Below are 23,972 nucleotides of genomic sequence, written 5' to 3'. Positions count from 1 at the left end.
GGCTCGTACCCCGTGATACTAACCATAGTTTCATCAAAATAAGCAATCAACACAACAAAAACAGAATCTGTCAAAAAGAGAACAGTCTGTAGCAATCTGTATATTTTGTATACCTCTCCTATCCCAAAAATTATGAAACAATTATGAAAATTAGGGAAATTTGCATATCAATCAGAAGCAAAAATAATCAACTCAAAAGCTCTTTCTGGATAGGAATTAAAAATAATTTCATGAGCACAAAGTTTATGTCTTTTTTCAGCATGATTAAACAACTATCACCAAAACTAATCATAAAGGTTCCACTTGGCACAAACACTAATTAAAACATAAAAAACACAAGCATCTCCCAACAAGCGCTATTGTTTAACGCCCTTAGCTAGGCATAAGGCAATAGATTCAACTATTGTCATCTTTAGTGCTCAAACCATAAGTAGCTTTCATAATGGATTCATAAGGCAATTTTATTTTATTTCTAGGAAAGTGTTCCAGGCCCTTCTTTAATGGAAATTCAAATTTAATATTCCCTTCCTTCATATCAATAACAGCACCAATAGTCCTAAGGAAAGGTCTACCAAGAATAATGGGACATGTCGGATTGCAATCAATATCAAGCACAATGAAATCTACGGGCACATAGTTCCTATTTGCAATAATAATAACATCATTGATCCTTCCCATAGGTTTCTTAATAGTAGAATCCGCAAGATGCAAATTAAGAGAGCACTCATCAATCTCATTGAAACCTAGAACATCACATAAAGATTTTGGAATTGTGGAAACACTAGCATCCAAATCACACAAAGCATGGCATTCATAATTTTTAATCTTAATTTTTATAGTCGATTCCCACTCATCTTCCAACTTTTAGTAAGCATCATAATCATTTGGTTGGGCCATGAGGATAAATAAGATAGCACACACGAGAAAACCGAAAGCAAGCAAACGAAAGGGGCAAACGAAAAAGGCAAAATAAATAAAGGAAAATATTTTTGTAAATTTTGTTTTAGAAGTGGGGAAGAGGAAAACGGGAGGCAAATGGCAAATAATGTAAATGCAAGAGATTAGTTTGTGATAGGTACTTGGTAGATATGCTTCACTTGAATACTCCCCGGCAACGGCGCCAGAAATTCTTCCTGCTACTTCCTGCTACCCGGGGGCCATATTGTTCACTAGAGGCTTCTCTCATGATAGCAAGTATTACGGTGGGTGAACGAATTACTGTCGAGCAATTGGTAGAATCGCGCAAAGTCATGATGATATCTAAGGCACTGATCATACATATAGGCATCACGTCCGAGACAAGTAGACCGATACTTTCTACATCTACTACTATTACTCCACACATCGACCGCTATCCAGCATGCATCTAGTGTATTAAGTTCATAACAAACAGAGTAACGCCTTAAGCAAGATGACATGATGTAGAGGGATAAATTCATGCAATATGATATAAACCCCATCTTTTTACCCTTGATGGCAACAACATGATGCGTGCCTCGCTACCCCTTCTATCACTAGGTGAGGACACTGCACGGTATGAACCCAAAACCAAGCACTTCTCCCATTGCAAGAATTATAGATCAAGTTGACCAAACGAAACCCATAACTCGAAGAGAATTGCAAGGATACGAAATCATGCATATAAGAAATCAAAGGAGACTCAAATAATATTCATAGATAATCTGATCATAAATCTACAATTCACCGGATCTCGACAAACACACTGCAAAAGAAAGTTACATCGGATAGATCTCCATGAAGATCATGGAGAACTTTGTATTGAAGGTCCAAGAGAGAGAATAAGCCATCTAGCTACTAGCTATGGACCCGAAGGTCTGGTGTGAACTACTCACGCATCATCGGAGAGGCAATGATGTTGATGAAGAAGCCCTCCATGTCTGAATCCCCCTCCGGCAGGGCACCAGAACGGTCCCCAGATGGGATCTCACGGAAACAGAAGCTTGCGGCGGCGGAAAAGTATTTCTGTGGCTCTCTCTGTTGGTTTGGGGATTTTAGGGAATTTATAGGCAAAAGAGGTAGGGCAAAGGAGGCACGGGGGGCCCACGAGCCTGCTAGCCCCCCCCCCCCTTGGGGCGCGCCTAGGGGCTCGTGGCCTCCTCCATGGCCCTCTGCCTTGGTTCTCAATTCTTCTGGATCCCTTCTGTTATGGAAAAAAATCATCCCGAAGGTTTTATTCCGTTTGGACTCCGTTTAATATTCTTATCTGAAAAAGGTCAAAAACACGGAAAAAACAGAAACTGGCACTGGGCACTGAGTTAATAGTTTAGTCCCAAAAATGATATAAAATAGCATATAAATGCATATAAAACATCCCAAGTTGATAATATATTAGCATGGAACGATCAAAAATTATAGATATGTTGGAGACGTATCAGCGGGCTACTTTGTCTACTTCTTTGGGGTTATCCGGAAGTTCACCTTCTTGAAGATAACAAACGAGGTTCACGACCCAAGTCGGGGCTCGCGGCTCGACCGCTAGTACTTCATGTTTGACATGACGGTATTCTCAGGATCACTCGAGGGGAGCTCCCTGGGAATACCTTGATTTCCTTGCTTGAGAAGGCTTCCAGTTGTTGGCTTTGCGTTCTGTTGGAGACTTGGAGTGACAAAAGCATGGGTGTGCTTTTGGACAAAGATGTCTCGGGCAACACATGCCTTTTGGGCTGCCCATTTGGATAGCTCATCCAACAATATGTAGTTTTGAGCATGTGGGATGTGCTTCATCTCCAATCCGTTGAAGTGGTGTTCCATCTTTTTGACTTCATGGACATATGCCTGCATCTGGGGCAGCCTTGGGTCAGGAAAAATACAATTCTAGCGACTCTTAGGGTTGCACATGAGTCACATAACCAGCTATACCTTTGTATTCCCATGCACATTGGTCAGTTTGAAAATGTGAATTTGGGTACTTAAAGGAGTGTGCATTGAAAAGTATCTAGGGATGGAAGGAGACACTCTTATCTAAGGATGGCAAGGAGATATTGATCGAGGCGGTAGCCCAAGCCATCCCTATGTATGCCATGTCATGTTTTGATTTGAACAAGTCACTGTGTAAGGAAATTAGCAAATTAATATGCACATATTGGTGTAGACAACATGAGGAAGAAAATAAATGCCACTGGATCAGTTCGGAGCAAAATGACCAAGGTCAAGCGCGAGGGAGGCATGCGATTTAGGGATTTACATATTTTCAACCTAGCTATGCCAGCAAGACATAGTTGGCACTTGTTACAATTGCCGAAATCTCTTTGTTTTGCTATTCTAAAAGCGACGTATTTCCCAAATTACTCAATTTCAAGGTTGTGCGCAATACGAGATGTCTTATATGTGGGTAAGTATACTGAGGGGCCTTGATCTTAAGAGGGCGTGATTTGACGTGTTGGGGGCAGCATATCCATACATGTATGAAGAGACCATGGATACCAAGAGGGGGTACAAGAAGTTCGACATTTGGTAGATGTCAAGTGATATTGGATAGAGTAGCAGATCTAACTAATCCAACAATTGATCACTTGGATGTTGAGTCTGTTTGTGATCTGTTTGTCCGGAAGATGCTAAGGAAATCCTTGCTATCCCGCTTAGGAGTGAAATGGAAGATCATGTATCTTAGCACTATGATACTAAGGGTGTTTTTGATTAAATTTTCTTACAAGTGGGTATTATTTTGCGAGATATGTGGCGTCACGCAAATGATAGTTCATCAACATGTACTAGTGACTGAGGTCACGATGGACAAAGTTTCGGTCCATCAAGTTGCTAGAAGAACTTTGTGTTTTCTTAAAGTGTAAGCTTACGAAGCATCATTGGAGAGCAGTGGAGATAGAAGCAGTGAAACTACAACTGCTAACACACGTGTCTACTCGAGATGTGTCAATTTTCTTTCTTAGCCCACATGAGAAGAATGATGTATGCATTTTATTATGGGACTCGTGGATAGCTTGCAACAAGATAAACACATGTGAGCACGATAAAACTACCGAGGAGTTACATTACATTATTCATAATCATATTCAGGACTTTAAAAGTGCGACTGAAACAAACATCTTGGTGCATGAGCTAGATCAGTCATGGACGTGACCGTAGGAAAACTATGTCAAAATAAATTTTGGCGTGACATTTTACGAGCAGAGTAGTGATGGATCCTATGGCGAGAAATGATATGGGGGCCAATTGCGACTGACGCTGGTAAGCTAAAACATGTGAAGAGTACGCTCCATGCTAAATCACTGGCATGTCTAGCAGCTATTGAAGGGTCATGTGTCATTGGTATCCATCGATTGATGCTAGAATGAGATTACCATACACTTGTCCATGCTCTTAAGAAGGGGGGTGCGGATCTAGCAGCCATTGGTGTCATACTTAGAGAGGCTAGAAGTTTGTGTGCATTGGCCTTGGAAAGCTACGATTTCATGCATTGTAAATTTTGTTGTAACACCGTAGCTCATGCTCTAGTGAAGCATGGGTGGTACGCCTAAACCTTCGCTAGTTAGGAGAGAGTTTATGCTGGTTTTTGCATCAAACTTGGTAGCCACTCGTATATCTGAGCCCGGTGGCTAATGGAAGTGTTTTCCAATGTTAAAACCCCACTAATAATATGCTTTTCTATCTATTTAATATTTTTTAGAAACAATTCCTGGCAATGAGAGGTGATACGTCTCCAACGTATCACCTTTTCCAAACTCTTTTGCCCTTGTTTTGGTCTCTAATTTGCATGATTTGAATGGAACTAACCCGGACTGACGCTGTTTTTAGCAGAATTGCCTTGGTGTTATTTTTGTGCAGAAATAAAAGTTCTCGGATTGACCTAATAATTTATGGAGAACGTCTTTGGATTTAATAAAAAATACTGGCAAAAGAATCTATCGGAGAGGGTCCACCCCCAGGCCACAAGCCTGCACGGCGCCCCCCCTAGGCCGCTCCCCATGTCTTGTGGGGCCCCTGAGACTCCACCAACCTCGTTTACACTTCTATATATTCCTATCCGCGGAGAGAGAAAATCGGAGAGAAGAGTTCATCGCGTTTTACGATATAGAGCCACCGCCACCTCCTCTTCTTCCTCGGGAGGGCAGATCTGGAGTCTGATTTGGGCTCCGGAGAGGGGAAATTGACGTCGTTGTCATCACCAACCATCCTTCATCACCAATTTCATGATGATCTCTATCGTCCATGAGTAATTCAATCGTACGCTTGCTGGATGGTGATGGGTTGGATGAGATCTATCATGTAATCAAGTTAGTTTTTTTAGGGTTTGATCCCTAGTATCCATTATGTTCTAAGGTTGCTATGACTTTCATATGCTTAATGCTTGTCACTAGGGCCCTAGTTGTTGGGGTACGTAGTAGTAATTCAAAAAAATGCATACGTCACACAAGGATCTATCTAGGATAAACCAGCAACGAGAATGGGGTAGAGCATCTTAGTACCTTTGAAGATCGCTAAGCGGAAGCGTTGCTATGAACGCGGTTGATGGAGTCGTACTCATAACGATTTAGATCGCAGAAGATTCCGATCTTAGCGTCGGACAACGGCGCCTCCGCGTTCAACATACGTGCAGCCCGGTGATGTCTCCTTCACCTTGATCCAGCAAAGAGAGAGGAGGAGTTGAGGGGGAGCTCCGGTAGCACGACGGAGTGGTGACGGTGGAGCTATGCAGTTCTCCGACAGGGCTTCGCCAAGCATCACGGAGGAGGAGAAGAGGGAGAGGTAGGGATGCACCTTAGAGAGGTGTAATTGTGTTTGCATCCCTCCCAAATCCCTCCCTATATATAGTAGGGAGGGAGAGAGGGGGCCGGCCACCCCTAGGGAAACCCTAGGAGGTGCGGCGGCCAAGATGGAGGAGGGGCGGCGCCCTAGGGTGGGCTTGGCGCCCAAGGCAGCCTCCCACGCCTAGGGTTTGGCCCCTTAGCCCCCTTGTGCGCCTTGGGCCCTTGGTGGTGGCGCACCAGCCCACCTAGGGGCTGGTTCCCATCCACTTTTGGCCCATGTAGCCCTTCGGGGATGGTGGCCCTTCCCGGTGGACCCCCTCCCAGTGGTCCTGGTACAATGTCGACGATCCTCGAAACATTTTCGGCGATCAAATATCCACTTCCTATATATGAATATTTACCTCTGGACCATTTCGGAGCTCTTCGTGACATCTGGGATCTCATTCGGGACTCCGAACAACCTTCGGTAACCATGTATACTATTCCCATAACAACTCTAGCATCGTCGAACCTTAAGTGTGTAGACCCTACGGGTTCGGGAAACATGCTGACATGACCGAGACACCTCTCCGATCAATAACCAACAAACGGGTGTGGATATCCATGTTGGCTCCCACATGTTCCATGATGATCTCATCGGATGAACCACGATGTCGGGGATTCAATCAATCCAGTATGCAATTTCGTTTGTCTACTGGTATGATACTTGCCTGAGAATCGATCGTCGGTATACATATACCTTGTTCAATCTCGTTACAGGTAAGTCTCTTTACTCATTCCATAATACATCATCTCGTGGCTAACTTCTTAGTCACATTGAGCTCATTATGATGATGCATTACCGAGTGGGCCCAGAGGTACCTCTCTGTCACACACAGTGACAGATCCCAGTCTCGGTTCGTACCAACCCAACATACACTTTCAGAGATACCTATGGTGCACCTTTATAATCACCTAATTACGTTGTGACGTTTGATACACCCAAAGTACTTCTACGGTATCTGGGAGTTGCACAATCTCATGGTCTAAGGAAATGATACTTGACATTAGAAAAGCTTTAGCAGACGAACAATACGATCTAGTGCCATGCTTAGGATTGGGTCTTGTCCATCACATCATTCTCCTGAAGACGTGATCCCGTGACATCCAATGTCCATGATCAGGAAACCATGACCATCTATTGATCAACGAGCTAGCCAACTAGAGGCTCACTAGGGACACATTGTTGTCTATGTATTCACACATGTATTACGGTTTCTAGTCAATACAATTATAGGATGAATAATAGACAATTATCATAAACTAGGAAATATAATAATAACCACTTTATTATTGCCTCTAGGGCATATTTCCAACAGTCTCCCACTTGCACTAGAGTCAATAATCTAGTTACATTGTGATGAATCGAACACCCATAGAGTTTTGGTGTTGATCATGTTTTGCTCGTGGAAAAGGTTTAGTCAACGGATCTGCGACATTCAAATCCATATGTACTTTACAAATATCTATATCTCCATCCTGGATGTATCCATGAATGGAGTTGAAGCGGCGCTTGATGTGCTTGGTCTTCTTGTGAAAGCTGGGCTCCTTGGCAATGGCAATAGCACCAGTGTTGTCACAAAAGAGAGTCATCGGGCCTGACGCACTGGGAATCACTCTTAGGTCTGTGATGAACTCCTTCATCCAGACTCCTTCATGTGCTACTTCTAAAGCAGCTATGTACTCTGCTTCACATGTAGATGCCACCATGACGCTTTGCTTGCAACTGCAGCAGCTGACTGCGCCACCATTCAAAATATACATGTATACGGTTTGTGACTTGGAGTCATCCGGATCTGTGTCGAAGCTAGCATCGACGTAACCCTTTATGATGAGCTCTTCGGCACCTCCATAAATGAGAAACATATGTTTAGTCCTTTTCAGGTACTTTAGGATATTCTTGACCGTTGTCCAGTGATCCACTCCTGGATCACTTTGGTACCTCCCTACCAAACTTATGGCAAGGTTCACATTAGGTCTGTTACATAGCATGGCATAGATAATAGAGCCTATGGATGAAGCATAGGGGATGGTACTCATCTTTTCTCTATCTTGTGTCGTGGTCGGGTGTTGAGCCGTGCTCAACCTCACACCTTGTAATACAGACAAGAACCCCTTCTCAGCCTTATCCATTGAACTTCTTCAATATCTTGTCAAGGTATGTGCTTTGTGAAAGACCAATGAGGCGTCTCGATCTACCTCTATAGATCTTGATGCCTAATATGTAAGTAGCTTCTCCAAGGTCCTTCATTGAAAAACTCTTATTCCATTAGGCCTTTATGATTTCCAAAAGATCTATATCATTTCCCATCAACAATATGTCATTCACATATAATATGAGAAATGTGTTGGAAATATGCCCTAGAGGCAATAATAAATTAGTTATTATTACATTTCCTTGTTCATAATAATCGTTTATTATCCATGCTAGAATTGTATTGATTAGAAACTCAAATACATGTGTGGATACATAGACAACACGTTGTCCCTAGTGAGCCTCTAGTTGACTAGTTCGTTGATAAAAGATGGTCAAGGTTTCCTGGCCATAGGCAAGTGTTGTCACTTGATAATGGGATCACATCATTAGGAGAATCATGTGATGGACAAGACCCAAATTATATATGTATCATATTGATCGTGTCAATTTATTGCTATTGTTTTCTGGGTGTCAAGTATTTATTCCTATGACCATGAGATCATATAACTCACTGGCACCGGAGGCATACCTTGTGTGTATCAAACGTCGCAATGTAACTGGGTGACTATAAAGGTGCTCTACAGGTATCTCCAAAGGTGTCCGTTGAGTTAGTATGGATCAAGACTGGGATTTTTCACTCCGTGTGACGGAGAGGTATCTCGGGGCCCACTCAGTAATACAACATCACACACAAGCCTTGCAAGCAATGTGACTAAGTGTGAGTCACGGGATCTTGTATTACGGAACGAGTAAAGATACTTGCCGGTAACGAGATTGAAATAGGTATGCGGATACCGACGATCAAATCTCGGGCAAGTAACATACCGAAGGACAAAGGGAATGACATACGGGATTATATGAATCCTTGACGTTGAGGTCCAACCGATAGGATCTTCGGAGAATATGTAGGATCCAATATGGGCATCCAGGTCCCGCTATTGGATATTGATCGGAGAGTGTCTCAGGTCATGTCTGCATAGTTCTCGAACCCGCAGGGTCTGCACACTTAAGGTTCGGTGATGTTTCGGTATAGTTGAGTTATAGGTGTTGGTAACTGAAAGTTGTTCGGAGTCCCGTATGAGATCCAGGACGTCACTAGGAGCTCCGGAATGGTCCAGACGTAAATATTAATATATAGGAAGTCTTGTTTTGGTCACCGAAAATTTTTTGGGCTCACTGGTAGTGTACCGGGAGTGCCGGGAGGAGTGCCGGGGACCTTCGGGAGGGATGTCACGCCCCAAGGGGTCCCATGGGCTATGGGAAGCGATAAACCAGCCCCTAGTGGGCTGGAATAAGTGCCCACTAAGGCCCATAAGGTTTGAGAAGGAAAAAAACACAAGGTGGAAAGAGTTTCCAAGTGGGAAGGTGTAATCCTACTCCAAGTAGGATTGGAGTAGGACTCCTCCACCTCCAATTTCGGCCAACCCTTGAGGGTTTGAGGCTGCCTCCTCCCCTCCCTCCCTCCTATATATACAAGAGGTATTGAGGGTTTTTGAGACACAACTTTGCCACATGTTGCTCGACCCTATACCACGCAGTTTTTCCTCTAGATCGTATTTCTGCGGAGCTTAGGCGAAGCCGTGCCAGAGTAGATCATCACCACCACCGATGTGTCGTCACGCTGCCGGAGAACTCTTCTACCTCTCTGTCCCCTCTTGATGGATCAAGAAGGTGGAGATCGTCATCGAGCTATACGTGTGCTGAACGCGGAGGTGTCGTCCGTTCGGCACTAGATCGGGAAGGATCGTGATGAAGTTCGCGGGACGGATCGTGATGAAGTTTGCAGGACAGGTCATGATGAAGTTCGCGGGATGGATCATGATGAAGTTCGCGGGACGGGTCGTGATGAGATACTACGACTATGGCGATCTGAATCGCGGAAATGTTCCACTACATCAACCGCGTTATATACGCTTCCGCTTAGCGGCCTACAAGGGTATGTGGATCTAATCTCCTCTCGTAGATGAACATCGCCATGATAGGTCTTCGTGTGCGTAGGATTTTTTTTTGTTTCCCATGCAACGTTCCCCAACAGTGGCATCATGAGCTAGGTTCATGCGTAGATGTTATCTCGAGTAGAACACAAAGGGTTTTGTGGACGGTGATGTTCGATTTGCTGCCCTCCTTAGTCTTTTCTTGATTCAGCGGTATTGTTGGATTGAAGCGGCCCGGACCGACATTATTCGTACGCTTACGAAAGACTGGTTTCATCGATTGACATGCAACCTCGTTGCATAAAGATGACTAGAGGGTGTCGGTTTCTTCAACTTTAGTTGAATTGGTTTTGACCGAGGCGGTCCTTGGAGAGGTTAAATAGCAATTTGCACATCTCCGTTGTGGTTTTTGCGTAAGTAAGATGTGATCATACTAGATACCCATAGCAGCCACGTAAAACATGCAACAACAAATTAGAGGACGTGTAACTTGTTTTTGCAGGGTATGCTTGGGAGATGATATGGCCAATGACGTGATGTGATATATTGGATGTATGAGATGATCATGTTGTAGTAGTTAATATCGACTTGCACGTCGATGGTACGGCAATCGGCAGGAGCCATAGGGTTGTCTCTAAACTAACGTTTGTGTTTGGAGATGCATTTACTATATTGCTAGGACGTAGCTTTCGTAGTAATAGCATAAGTAGCACGACAACCATGATGGCGACACGTTGGTGGAGATCATGATGATGGAGATCATGGTGTGGCGTCGGTGACAAGAAGATCGTGTCGGTGCTTTGGTGATGGAGATCAAGAAGCACATGATGATGGCCATATCATGTCACTTATGAATTGCATGTGATGTTAATCCTTTTATGCACCTTATTTTGCTTAGAATGACGGTAGCATTATGAGGTGATCTCTCACTAAAATTTCAAGACGAAATTGTGTTCTCCCCGACTGTGCACCGTTGCGACAGTTCATCGTTTCGAGACACCACGTGATGATCGGGTGTGATAGACTCAACGTTCACATACAACGGGTGCAAAACAGTTGCACGCGCAGAACACTCGGGTAAAGCTTGACGAGCCTAGCATGTGCAGACATGGCCTCGGAACACATGAGACCAAAAGGTCGAGCATGAATCATATAATTGATATGATTAGCATAGAGATGCTTACCACTGAAACTATTCTCAACTCACGTGATGATCGGACTTGAGTTAGTGGATTTGGATCATGTACCACTCAAATGACTAGAGAGATGTACTTTTTATCATGAACCACTCAAGTAATATGATTAATTGAACTAATTATCATGAACATAGTCTAATGATCTTTGCGAATTATGATGTAGCTTGCACTATAGCTCTACTGTTTTATATGTTCCTAGAGAAAATTTAGTTGAAAGTTGATAGTAGCAACTTTGCGGACTGAGTCCGTAAAACTCAGGATTGTCCTCATTGCTGCGCAGAAGGCTTATGTCCTTAATGCACCACTCGGTGTGCTGCACCTCGAGCATCGTCTGTAGATGTTGCGAACATCTGACATACACATTTTTGATGACTACATGATAGTTCAATGCGTAATACTTAATTGTTTAGAAGCAAGGCACCGAAGATGTTTTGAAACATCGGGAACACAAGAGATGTTCTAGGAGTTGAAATTGAGATTTCATGCTCGTGCCCTTGTTGAGAGGTGTGAGACCTCCGACAAGATTCTTTCTCTACAAAGTAGAGGAGAAAAACTCAAATTGTTGAGCATGTTCTCAGATTGTCTGAGTACAACAATCGCTTGAATCAAGTTGGAGTTAATCTTCCAGATGAGATAGTGATGGTTCTCCAAAGTCACTGCCACCCAGCTGCTAGAGCTTCGTGATGAACTATAAACATACCAAGGATAGATATGATGATCCTTGAGCGATTCACAATGTTTGACACTACGAAAGTAGAAATCAAGAAGGAGCGTCAATTATTGATGGTTGGTAAAATCACTAGATTCAAGTAGGGCAAGGGCTAGAATGGATACTTCATGAAACGGCAAATCAGTTACTGCTCCAATGAAGAAACCCAAGATTGAACCCAAACCCGAGACTAAGTGCTTCTATTATGAGGGGAACGGTCACTGAGGCGGAGCTACCCTAAATACTTGGTAGATAAGAAGGTTGGCAAAGTCGACAGAAGTATATTTGATATACATGATATTGATGTGTACTTTACTGGTACTCCTAGTAGCACGAGGGTATTGGATACTGGTTCGGTTGCTAAGTGATTAGTAACTCGAAATGAAAGCTACGGTATAAACGGAGATTAGCTAAAGGCGAGGTGATGATACATGTTGGAACTGTTTCCAAGGTTGATGTGATCAAACATCGCACGCTCCCTCTATCGTCAGGATTGGTGGTAAACCTAAATAATTGTTATTTGCTGTTTGCGTTGAGCATGAACATGATTTGATCGTGTTTATTGCAATTCGATTATTCATTTAAATAGAATAATAGTTATTCTATTTGCTTGAATGATTACCCCCAATGGTTTATTGAATCTCGATTGTAGTGTTACACATGTTCATAATATTGGTGCCAAAAGATACAAAGTAATAATGATAGTACCACTTAGTTGTGGCACTGCCACTTGAGTCATGTTGGTATAAATGCATGAAGAACCTCCATGGAGATGGATCGTTTGGACTCACTTGATTTTGAATCACTTGAGACATGCAAATCATGCCACATGAAACAAGAGAGTAACTTGTTGGGAGTAATACATTTTTGATGTGTGCAGTCCAATGAGTGCTGAGGCACGCAGTGGATATCATTATGTTCTTACTTCACTGACGATTTAAGTAGATACATGAGTATTTACTTGATGAATCACAAGTCTGAAATATTGAAAAGTTGAAAGCTATTTCAGAGTGAAGATCGTCGTGACAAGAGGATAAACTGTCTACGATATGATTGTAGAGATGAATATCCGAGTTGCGGGTTTTGGTACATAGTTAAGACAATGTGGAAATTGTTTCGCAATACATGCCACCTAGAACACCATAGTGTGATGGTGTGTCCGAACGTCATAGCCACGCCCTATTTTGATATGTTGCATACTATGACGTCTCTTATCAAATTGCCACTATTGTTTATGGGTTATGCATTAGAGACAACCGCATTCACTTTAAATACGGCACCACGTATTTCTGTTGAGATGACACAGTATAGACTATGGTTTGGAGAAACCTGAGCTGTCGTTTCTTGAAAGTTTGGGGTTGTGACACTTATGTGAAAAAGTTTCAGTCTAATAAGCTCGAACCCAAAGCGGATAAATGCATCTTCATAGGATATCCAAAAAAATTGGATACATCTCCTATCTCAGATCCTGAAGCAAAGTGTTTGTTTCTAGAAACGGGTCCTTTCTCGAGGAAAGGTTTCTCTCGAAAGAATTGAGTGGGAGGATGGTGGAACTTGATGAGGTTAGTGAACCATCACTTCAACCAGTGTGTAGCAGGGCGCAGGAAGATGTTCCTGTGGCGCCTACACCAATTGAAGTGGAAACTGATCATGGTGATCATTAGAGCTTCAGATCAAGTTACTACAAACCTCGTAGGTCCCCAAAGGTCGCGTACTACTACAGAGTGGTACGGTAACCCTGTCTTGGAGGTCATGTTGTTGAACAACAATGAACCTATGAGTTATGGAGAAGCAATGGTGGGCCTGGATTCTGACAAATGGCTGGAGGCCATGAAATCCGAGAGAGGATCCATGTATTAAACAAAGTGTGGACTTTGGAAGAACTACTTGATGGTAGTAAGACTATTAAGTAAAGATGGATCTTTAAAAGGAAGACACACGATGATGGTGATAAGTCACTATTAAGAAAAGCTCGACTTGTCACAAAGATGTTTTCGACAAGATCAAAGAGTTGACTATGATGTGACTTTCTCACTCGTAGCGATGCTAAAAGTCTGCTAAAATTATGTTAGTAGTTGCTGCACTATTTGTGAAATATTGCACATCGGAAGTCAAAACATTGTTTCCTCAACGGTTTCCTTGAGTAAAGATTGTATGTGATACAGTCAGAAGGTTTTGTCAATCCTAAGTATACTAACAAGTATGCAAGCTCCAGCAATCCTTTTATGGACTGGTGCAAGCATCTCGGAGTTGGAATATACGCTTTGATGAGATGATCAAAGGTTTTGGGTTTGTACAAGGTTTATGAGAAACTTGTATTTCCAAAGAAGTGAGTGGGAGCACTATAATATTTCTAATAAAGTATATGTGGTTGACATATTGGTGATCGGAAGTAGTGTAGAATTTCTGTAAAGCATAAAGGTTGTTTGAAAGGGGTTTTTCAAAGGAAGACCTAGATAGAGCTACTTGAACATTGAGCATCAAGATCTATGGAGATAGATCGAAATACTAAAGAGAACTTTCAAATGAAATGCATGCCTTGACAAGTTTTTGTAGGAGTTCAAAATGGATAATAAACGATTATTATGAACAAGGAAATATAATAATAACTAATTTATTATTGCCTTTGGTGCATATTTCCAACAGTCTCCCACTTGCACTAGAGTCAATAATCTAGTTCACATCACCATGTGATTTCAACGAATCCAACACCCATATAGTTCTGGGGTCTGATCACGTCTTGCTCGTGAGAGAGGTTTTAGTCAACGGTTCTGAAACTTTCATATTTGTGTGTTCTTTACAAATCTTTATGTCATCTTATAGATGTTGCTACTACATGCTATTCGGAAATACTCCAAATATCTACTCTACTATACGGATCTGTTTCACTACTCATAGTTATTCGTATTAGTGTCAAAGCTTGCATCGACATAACCCTTTACGACGAACTCTTTAACCACCTCCATAATCGAGAAAAATTCCTTAGTCCATTAGTTACTAAGGATAACTTTGACCGCTGTTAAGTGATTCAATCCTGGATCACTCTCTGTACCTCTTAACAAACTTGTGGCAAGGCACATATCAGGTGCGGTACATAGCATGGCATACTATAGAGTCTACAGCTAAGGCATAGGGGACAACCTTTGTCCTTTCTCTTTCTTCTGACGTGGTCGGGCTTTTGAATCTTACTCATATTCACACCTTACAATACAGCCAAGAACTCCTTCTTTGCTGATCTATTTTGAACTCCTTCAAAAACTTGTCAAGGTATGCATTTCATTTGAAACTTCTGTTTCAGCATTTTGATCTATCTCCATAGATCTTGATGCTTAATGTTTTAAGTAGCTCTATCCAGATCTTCCTTTGAAAAAACCCTTTCAAACAACCTTTATGCTTTACAGTAATTCTACGTTACTTCTGATCAACAATATGTCAACCACATATACTTTATCAGAAAAACTATAGTGCTCCCACTCACTTCTTTGGAAATACAAGTTTCTCAGAAACCTTGTACAAACCCAAAACCTTTGATCATCTCATCAAAGCGTATATTCCAACTCCGAGACGCTTGTACCAGTCCCTAAAAGGATCGCCGGAGCTTGCATACTTGTTAGTATCCTTAGGATGGACAAAATCTTCTGATTGTATCACATACAATCTTTCCTCAAGGAAACCGTCGAGGAAACAATGTTTTGTGATCCGATGTGCAATATTTCACAAATAATGCAGCAAATACTAACATAATTCCAACAGACTTTTAGCATCGCTACGAGTGAGAAAGTCACATCATAGTCAACTCTTTGATCTTGTCGAAAACATCTTTGCCACAAGTCGAGCTTTTCTTAATAGTGACTTATTACCATCATCGTGTGTCTTCCTTTTAAAGATCCATATTTACTTAATAGTCTTACTACCATCAAGTAGTTCTTCCAAAGTCTACACTTTGTTTTATACATGAATCCTCTCTCGGATTTCATGGCCTCCAGCCATTTGTCAGAATCCGGGCCCACCATTACTTCTTCATAACTCGTAGGTTTATTGTTGCTCAACAACATGACCTCCAAGACAGGGTTACCGTACCACTCTGTAGTAGTACGCGACCTTTGTCGACCTACGAGGTTTGTAGTAACTTGATCTGAAGCTCTAATGATCATTATCATCAGCTTCCACTTCAATCGGTGTAGGCGCCACAGGAACAACTTCCTGCGCCCTGCTACACACTGGTTGAAGTGACGGTTCAATAACCTCATCAAGTTCCACCACTCTCCCACTCAATTCTTTCGAGAGAAACCTTTCCTCGTGAAAGGATCCGTTTCTAGAAACAAACACTTTGCTTCCGAATCTGAGATAGGAGATGTATCCAACTATTTTGGATATCCTATGAAGATGCATTTATCCGCTTTGGGTTCGAGCTTATCAGACTGAAACCTTTTCACATTAGCAACGCAGCCCAAACTTTCAAGAAACGACAGCTTAGGTTTCTCTAAACCATAGTCTATAATGTGTCATCTCAATGAAAATATGCGGTGCCCTATTTAAAGTGAATGCGGTTGTCTCTAATGCATAACCCATAAACGATAGTGGTAATTCGATAAGAGACATCATAGTATGCACCATATCAAAATAGGGCGTAGCTATGACGTTCGGACACACCATCACACTATGGTGTTCAAGGTGGCATGAATCGCGAAACAATTTCCACATTGTCTTTAACTGTGTACCAAAACTCGCAACTTAGATATTCATCTCTATGATCATATCGTAGACAGTTTATCCTCTTGTCACGATGATCTTCACTCTGAAATAGCATTGAACTTTTCAATATTTCAAACTTGTGATTCATCAAGTAAATACTCCCGTATCTACTCAAATCTTCAGTGAAGTAAGAACATAATGATATCCACTGCGTGCCTTAGCACTCATTGGACTGCACACATAAAAAATGTATTACTCCCAACAAGTTACTCTGTTGTTTCATGTGGCATGATTTGCAAGTCTCAAACGATTCAAAACCAGGTGAGTCCAAACGATCCATCTCTATGGAGCTTCTTCATGCATTTATGCCAACGCGTATATGGTTTGCATGTCTCAAACATTTCAAAAGTGAGTCATTACAAAGATCCATCAGCATGGAGCTTCTTCATGCATTTTACACCAACATGACTCAAGTGGTAGTGCCACAACTAAGTGGTACTACCATTATTACTTTGTATCTTTTGGCACCAATATTATGAACATGTGTAACATTACTATCGAGATTCAATAAACCATTGAGGGTAATTATTCAAGCAAATAGAATAACTATTATTCTATTTAAATGAATAATTGTATCGCAATAAACACGATCCAATCATGTTCATGCTCAATGCAAACACCAAATAACAATTATTTAGGTTTTACCACCAATCCTGATGATAGAGGGAGCATGCGATGTTTGAGCACATCAACCTTGGAAACACTTCCAACACATATCGTCACCTCGCCTTTAGCTCGTCTCCGTTTATACCGTAGCTTTCATATCGACCTACTAATCACTTGCAACCGAACCGGTATCCAATACCCTCGTGCTACTAGGAGTACCGGTAAAGCACACATCAACATCATGTATGTCAAATATACTTCTCTCGACTTTGCCAGCCTTCTTATCTACCAAGTATCTAGGGTAGCTCCGCCTCAGTGACCGTTCCCCTCATAACAGAAGCACTTAGTCTCTGGTTTGGGTTCAATCTTGGGTTTCTTCATTAAAGCAGCAACTGGTTTGTCGTTCCATGAAGTATCCCTTCTAGCCCTTGCCCTACTTGAATCTAGTGATTTTACCAACCATCAACAATTGATGCTTCTTCTTGATTTCTAATTTCGTAGTGTCAAACATTGCGAATCGCTCAAGGATCATCATATCTATCCTTTATATTTTATAGTTCATCACGAAGCTCTAGCAGCTTAGTGGCAGTGACTTTGGAGAACCATCACTATCTTATCTGGAAGATTAACTCCCACTTGATTCAAGCGATTGTTGTACTCAGACAATCTGAGAACATGCTCAACGATTTGACTTTTCTCCTTTACTTTGTAGGCAAAGAATCTTGTCGGAGGTCTTATACCTCTCAACAAGGGCACGAGCATGAAATCTCAATTTCATCTCTTAGAACATCTCTTATGTTCCGCGACGTTTTCAAAACGTCTTCGGCGCCTTGCTTCTAAGCCATTAAGTATTGCGCACTGAACTATCATGTAGTCATCAAAAACGTGTATGTCAGATGTTCGGAACATCCACAGACGACGCTCGAGGTGCAGCACACCGAGTGGTGCATTAAGGACATAAGCCTTCTGCGCAGCAATGAGGACAATCCTTAGTTTTACGGACTCAGTCTGCAAAGTTGCTACTATCAACTTTCAACTAAGTTTTCTCTAGGAACATATAAAAACAGTAGAGCTATAGCGCTAGCTACATCGTAATTCGCAAAGACCATTAGACTATGTTCATGATAATTAGTTCAATTAATCATATTACTTAAGAACTCCTACTCAAAAAGTACATCTCTCTAGTCATTTGAGTGGTACATGATCCAAATCCACTATCTCAAGTCCGATCATCACGTGAGTCGAGAATAGTTTCAGTGGTAAGCATCTCTATGCTAATCATATCAACTATACGATTCATGCTCGACCTTTCAGTCTTTTGTGTTCCGAGGCCATGTCTAGACATGCTAGGCTCGTCAAGTTTAACCTGAGTGTTCTGCGTGTGCAACTGTTTTGCACCCGTTGTATGTGCACGTTGAGTCAATCACACCCGATCATCACGTGGTGTCTCGAAACGACGAACTGTAGCAACGTTGCATAGTCGGGGAGAACACAATTTCTTCTTGAAATTTTAGTGAGAGATCACCTCATAATGCTACCGTCGTTCTAAGAAAAATAAGGTGCATAAAAGGATTAACATCACATGCAATTCATAAGTGACATGATATGGCCATCATCATGTGCTTCTTGATCTCCATCACCAAAGCAACGGCACGATCTTCTTTTCACCGGCGCCACACCATGATCTCCATCAATGTGTTGCCATCGGGGTTGTCGTGCTACTTATGCTATTACTACTAAAGCTATCTCCTAGCAATATAGTAAACGCATCTGCAAACACAAACGTTATTTTAAAGACAACCCTATGGCTCCTGCCGGTTGTCGTACCGTCGACGTGCAAGTCGATATTAACTATTACAACATGGTCATCTCATACATCCAATATATCACATCACGTCATTAGCCATATCATATCACAAGCATACCCTGCAAAAACAAGTTAGACGTCCTCTAATTGTTGTTGCATGTTTTACGTGGCTGCTATGGGTATCTAGTAGATCGGATCTTACTTACGCAAAAACCACAACGGAGATGTGCAAATTGCTATTTAACCTCTCCAAGGACCGCCTCGGTCAAAACCAATTCAACTAAAGTTGAAGAAACCGACACCCGCCAGTCATCTTTATGCAACAAAGTTGCATGTCAATCGATGAAACCAGTCTTTCGTAAGCATCGAATAATGTCGGTCCGGGACGCTTCAATCCAACAATACCGCTGAATCGAGAAAAGACTAAGGAGGGCAGAAAATCGAACATCACCGTCCACAAAACACTTTGTGTTCTACTCGAGGTAACATCTACGCATGAACCTAGCTCATGATGCCACTGTTGGGGAACGTTGCATGGGAAACAAAAAATTCCTACGCACACGAAGACCTATCATGGTGATGTTCATCTACGAGAGGAGATTAGATCCACATACCCTTGTAGATCGCTAAGCGGAAGCGTCTATAACACGGTTGATGTAATGGAACGTTTCCGCGATTCAAATCGCCGTAGTCGTACTATCTCATCACGATCCGTCCCACGAACTTCATCACGATCCTTCCCGCGAACGTCATCACGATCCATCCCGCGAACTTCATCACGATCCATCCCGCGAACTTCATCACGATCCGTCCCGCGAACTTTGTCACGATCCTTCCCAATCTAGTGCCGAACGGACGACACCTCCGCGTTAGCACACGTACATCTCGATGGTGATCTCCACCTTCTTGATCCAGCAAGAGGGGCGGAGATGAAGAAGAGTTCTCCGGCAGCGTGACGGCGCGCCGGTGGTGGTGATGATCTACTCCGGCATGGCTTCGTCTAAGCTCTGCAGAAATACGATCTAGAGGAAAAACTGCGTGGTATAGTGTCGAGCAGCACGTGGAAAAGTTGTGTCTCAAAAATCCTCAATACCTCTAGTATATATAGGAGGGAGGGAGGGGAGGAGGCAGACTCAAACCCTCAAGGTTTGGCCGAAATTGGAGGTGGAGGAGTCCTACTCCAATCCTACTTGGAGTAGGATTCCACCTTCCCACTTGGAAACTCTTTCCACCTTGTGTTTTTTCCTTCTCAAATCTTATAGGCCTTAGTAGGAACTTATTCCAGCCCACTAGGGGCTGGTTTATGTCTTCCCATAGCCCTTGAGACCCCTTGGGGCGTGACACCCCTCCCGATGGTCCCCGGCACCCCTCCCGGCATTCCCGGCACACTACTGATGAGCCCGAAACTTTTCCGATGATCAAAACAGGACTTCCTGTATATCAATCTTTACCTCCGGACAATTTTGGAGCTCCTTGTGACGTCCTGGATCTCATTTGGGACTCCGAACAACTTTCAGTTACCAAAACCTATAACTCAACCATACCGAAACGTCACCGAACCTTAAATGTGCAGACCCTGCGGGTTCGGGAACTATGTAAACATGACCCGAGACACTCCTCGGTCAATATCCAATAGCGGGACCTGGATGCCCATATTGGATCCTACATATTCTACGAAGATCTTATCGGTTGAACCTCAGTGTCAAGGATTCATATAATCCCGTATGTCATTCCCTTTGTCCTTCGGTATGTTACTTGCCCGAGATTTGATCGTTGGTATCCGCATACCTATTTCAATCTCGTTACCAGCAAGTCTCTTTACTCGTTCTGTAATACAAGATCCCATGACTTACACTTAGTCACATTGCTTCCAAGGCTTGTGTGTGATGTTGTATTACCGAGTGGGCCCCGAGATACCTCTCCGTCACACGGAGTAACAAATCCTAGTCTTGATCCATACTAACTCAATAGACACCTTCGGAGATACCTGTAGAGCACCTTTATAGTCACCGAGTTACATTGCGACGTTTGATGCACACAAGGTATTCCTCCGGTGCCAGTGAGTTATATGATGTCATGGTCATAGGAACAAATACTTGACACGCAGAAAACAATAGCAATAAAACGACACGATCAATATGCTACGTTCATAGTTTGGGTCTTGTCCATCACATGATTCTCCTAATGATGTGATCCCGTTATCAAGTGACAACACTTGTCTATGGTTAGGAAACCTTGACCATATTTGATCAATGAGCTAGTCAACTAGAGGCTTACTAGGGACAGTGTGTTGTCTATGTATCCACACATGTATTTGAGTTTCCAATCAATACAATTCTAGCATGGATAATAAACGATTATTATGAACAAGGAAATATAATAATAACTAATTTATTATTGCCTCTAGTGTTGTGGTTTTGTCATGGCAGATGTCCTCGTGAAAGGACTTAGTACTGGAGCCATCGCACCTTGGTGGCGACTCAAAGGGGTTGAATAGGAGAGACACGGCGATTTATCCAGGTTCGGCCCCTCGTGAGGAGGTAAAGGCCTACGTCCTGCTTTGAGTTGTATTGATGTAGTTTCGATTACAAGGAGGGTGTAACTCGCCAAACCTAGCACTCGATGATTTCTAACATGCCCTCTTCTTCCCTGGGAGTCGCCTTTATATACAGGTCGAACCCCTAGGGTTTACAAGGCTACTTCCCTTCCTACAAATCGTGACCTCTACGGTCTCTAAGTCGCCATCTTCTAAAGCTTGGAGACCTTCCAGAAATTATAAACCACCATACAACCTTCGGTCTTGCTAGGCCAAGGCCCAAACCACGCTCACGTGAATCGCCTGATTTGGTGACCCGGCCCAACTATGGCGGGTTATCAACAGGTAATATCCCCAACATTAGGCCCGAGATTGACTTGAACTCTCTTCATGCCAGTATTTTTGCTCAGCTAAAGGCGATTCATTCTTCATCCTTCTCCATACGTCAGAAACTTTAACTCGCCATCTGCCGCTGAAAATCTTTAAATCGCCAAACCATTTCTCGTCGGCATCTTCTTATCCCTTGAATTCCGGGAAGACTGACATAATCCTGACGGATCCTTTGGTATCGTTATCCCAAAATTTTCGGAGCGCCTTTATAGCGAATCTTTTTATCCTCCGGCGGTTCCCGCTCACGGCGCCTCGATTCCAGCGCATGCCCTGTTAAATAGGTGGGGGACAGGACTGGCGCTTCCCACCTACCAGTCTCGTCAATCTCCTCCCCATTATCACAGCGAGGAAACCTTACTGCCTTCTGAGGGCTCCGCCGCCGACCGCAATTCCTATCGTCGCCCGAAAGCTTCGGCGCCGCCCACAGATATTTGCCGCCGTCAAACTCCGTACCGCGGCCGAGCTGCTCGCCGCCATCGACCATCTCGTCGCGTCGACCACCTCACTGTTGCCAAGCACTTCGTCGCCGCCGAAGATCTCTGCGCTCGACCAAGACTTTCGTGCTCCTCCAACAGCCTCCGTCGCCGTCGTCCACTTCCGACCGAAATCATCAGGTTAGGTCACCGCTCATTTAAGAACAGATCCCCATCCCTGTTCAAAGTTTCAACATCGCCATGTTCATGATGCCTTCGTAAATATATGTTACTTGCCCTTGACTGATTAATGCTAATGACGACGAGATAGCCAATGTTTTTAATACCTTCATTTATCTGCCCTTGATTTGCGTGTTTAGAACAATATTTCGTCAAACGAATGATATCACCTTATCCTGGTAGTAAATTGCTGCGTCCAGTCATTTTTCTCATGTTTTTTCGACTGTCCAGTAGATCCATAGTTTACCTGCTCATTGCGTAAAAGCTGTTTGTAGTCTTCACACTTCACCGTTTTGAACAAATGTCTCCGACGCTTTAAGACATAACTCTTGTGAGTAGCCAAACTTCGTAAGTCGCCATAGCAACCCGACCCGGATCTTTATATGACGGGTCAAGATTTTCCCTTAGTCCGTGAACAAATTACTTGGCGAGTCAAATGAACTTATTTCACCCCTTACGGTAGATGTTCAAGACGTGTAAATTCACCCGTACTTTACTCCTTTGTAGCATGGGCACCATCTTCAAAAGTGACTGGCTCCCTACCAAAGTCGACGACACCATACTAGCAGATTATGTGAAAACGGGCAACTTGGACACTTAGAATGTTATCGGCTGGCATACCGGGTTCGGAGAGGATCTCCCCGACCCCAAAGAAGGGGAGATAGTCGTTTTCGTCGAACACCTTGAGCGAGGTTTTAAACCGCCCGGATCAAAGTTCCTTAGAGACGCCATGGCCTTCATGAACGTCCGCCTCCAGGATCTGGGACCTAATTCGATAAGTAACCTATGCCAGTTCCAAGTGTTCTGTGAGGCTTATCTGCGGATGGAACCCTCAGTTCCCTTATTCTGGTACTTTTTCCACTTAAATCGCCAAACGGAATTTCACAATGGTCCCAGCCTGGAACTTGGCGGTGTAAATGTTCAGCGCCGCAGGGATATCCCGTTTCCCTCACTCGCCATGCCAAGCCATCCCAAAGGCTGGGGCGAGTCTTGGTTCTACTGTCAAGTGACCTCGCCTGCAGGAGAAAACAAGCTTCTGGGCTATAGGAAAGACCGCCTTCCAATGAATTTCAAGCTTCCGAACAAGCTCACCGAAGAGGATGAATCAGATTTTATCCCAGTATTGTCCGAGTTAAGATCTTTGACAAACAACGGCCTTACTGGGGTCGACTTGATCCGCTGCTGGGTCGAATGGCGCATCCTTCCTTTGAGTCGCCGGGACGGGCTAATGTGCGAGATTGATGGCACCTTAGATCATCCTCAATGTTATTTACATACGGCTTTAACGTAAAAGGATACTGTCACCATCATCAAGAAGCTGACCGGCGAGCCTGCGGGAAAATGCGGTCAAATCGGCCTCAAACCCTTCTGCAAAATTAATCCGGCGCCCAAGGTAAACAATTTTAACCTGCCCTTTGTCTCTA

The sequence above is a fragment of the Hordeum vulgare genome, chromosome 5H (genome assembly GCF_904849725.1).
Source record: "Hordeum vulgare subsp. vulgare chromosome 5H, MorexV3_pseudomolecules_assembly, whole genome shotgun sequence".
NCBI classification, from domain to species: Eukaryota; Viridiplantae; Streptophyta; class Magnoliopsida; order Poales; family Poaceae; genus Hordeum; species Hordeum vulgare.
The sequence above is the reverse complement of the archived record's forward strand: the minus strand, read 5'-3'. Positions refer to the sequence as shown.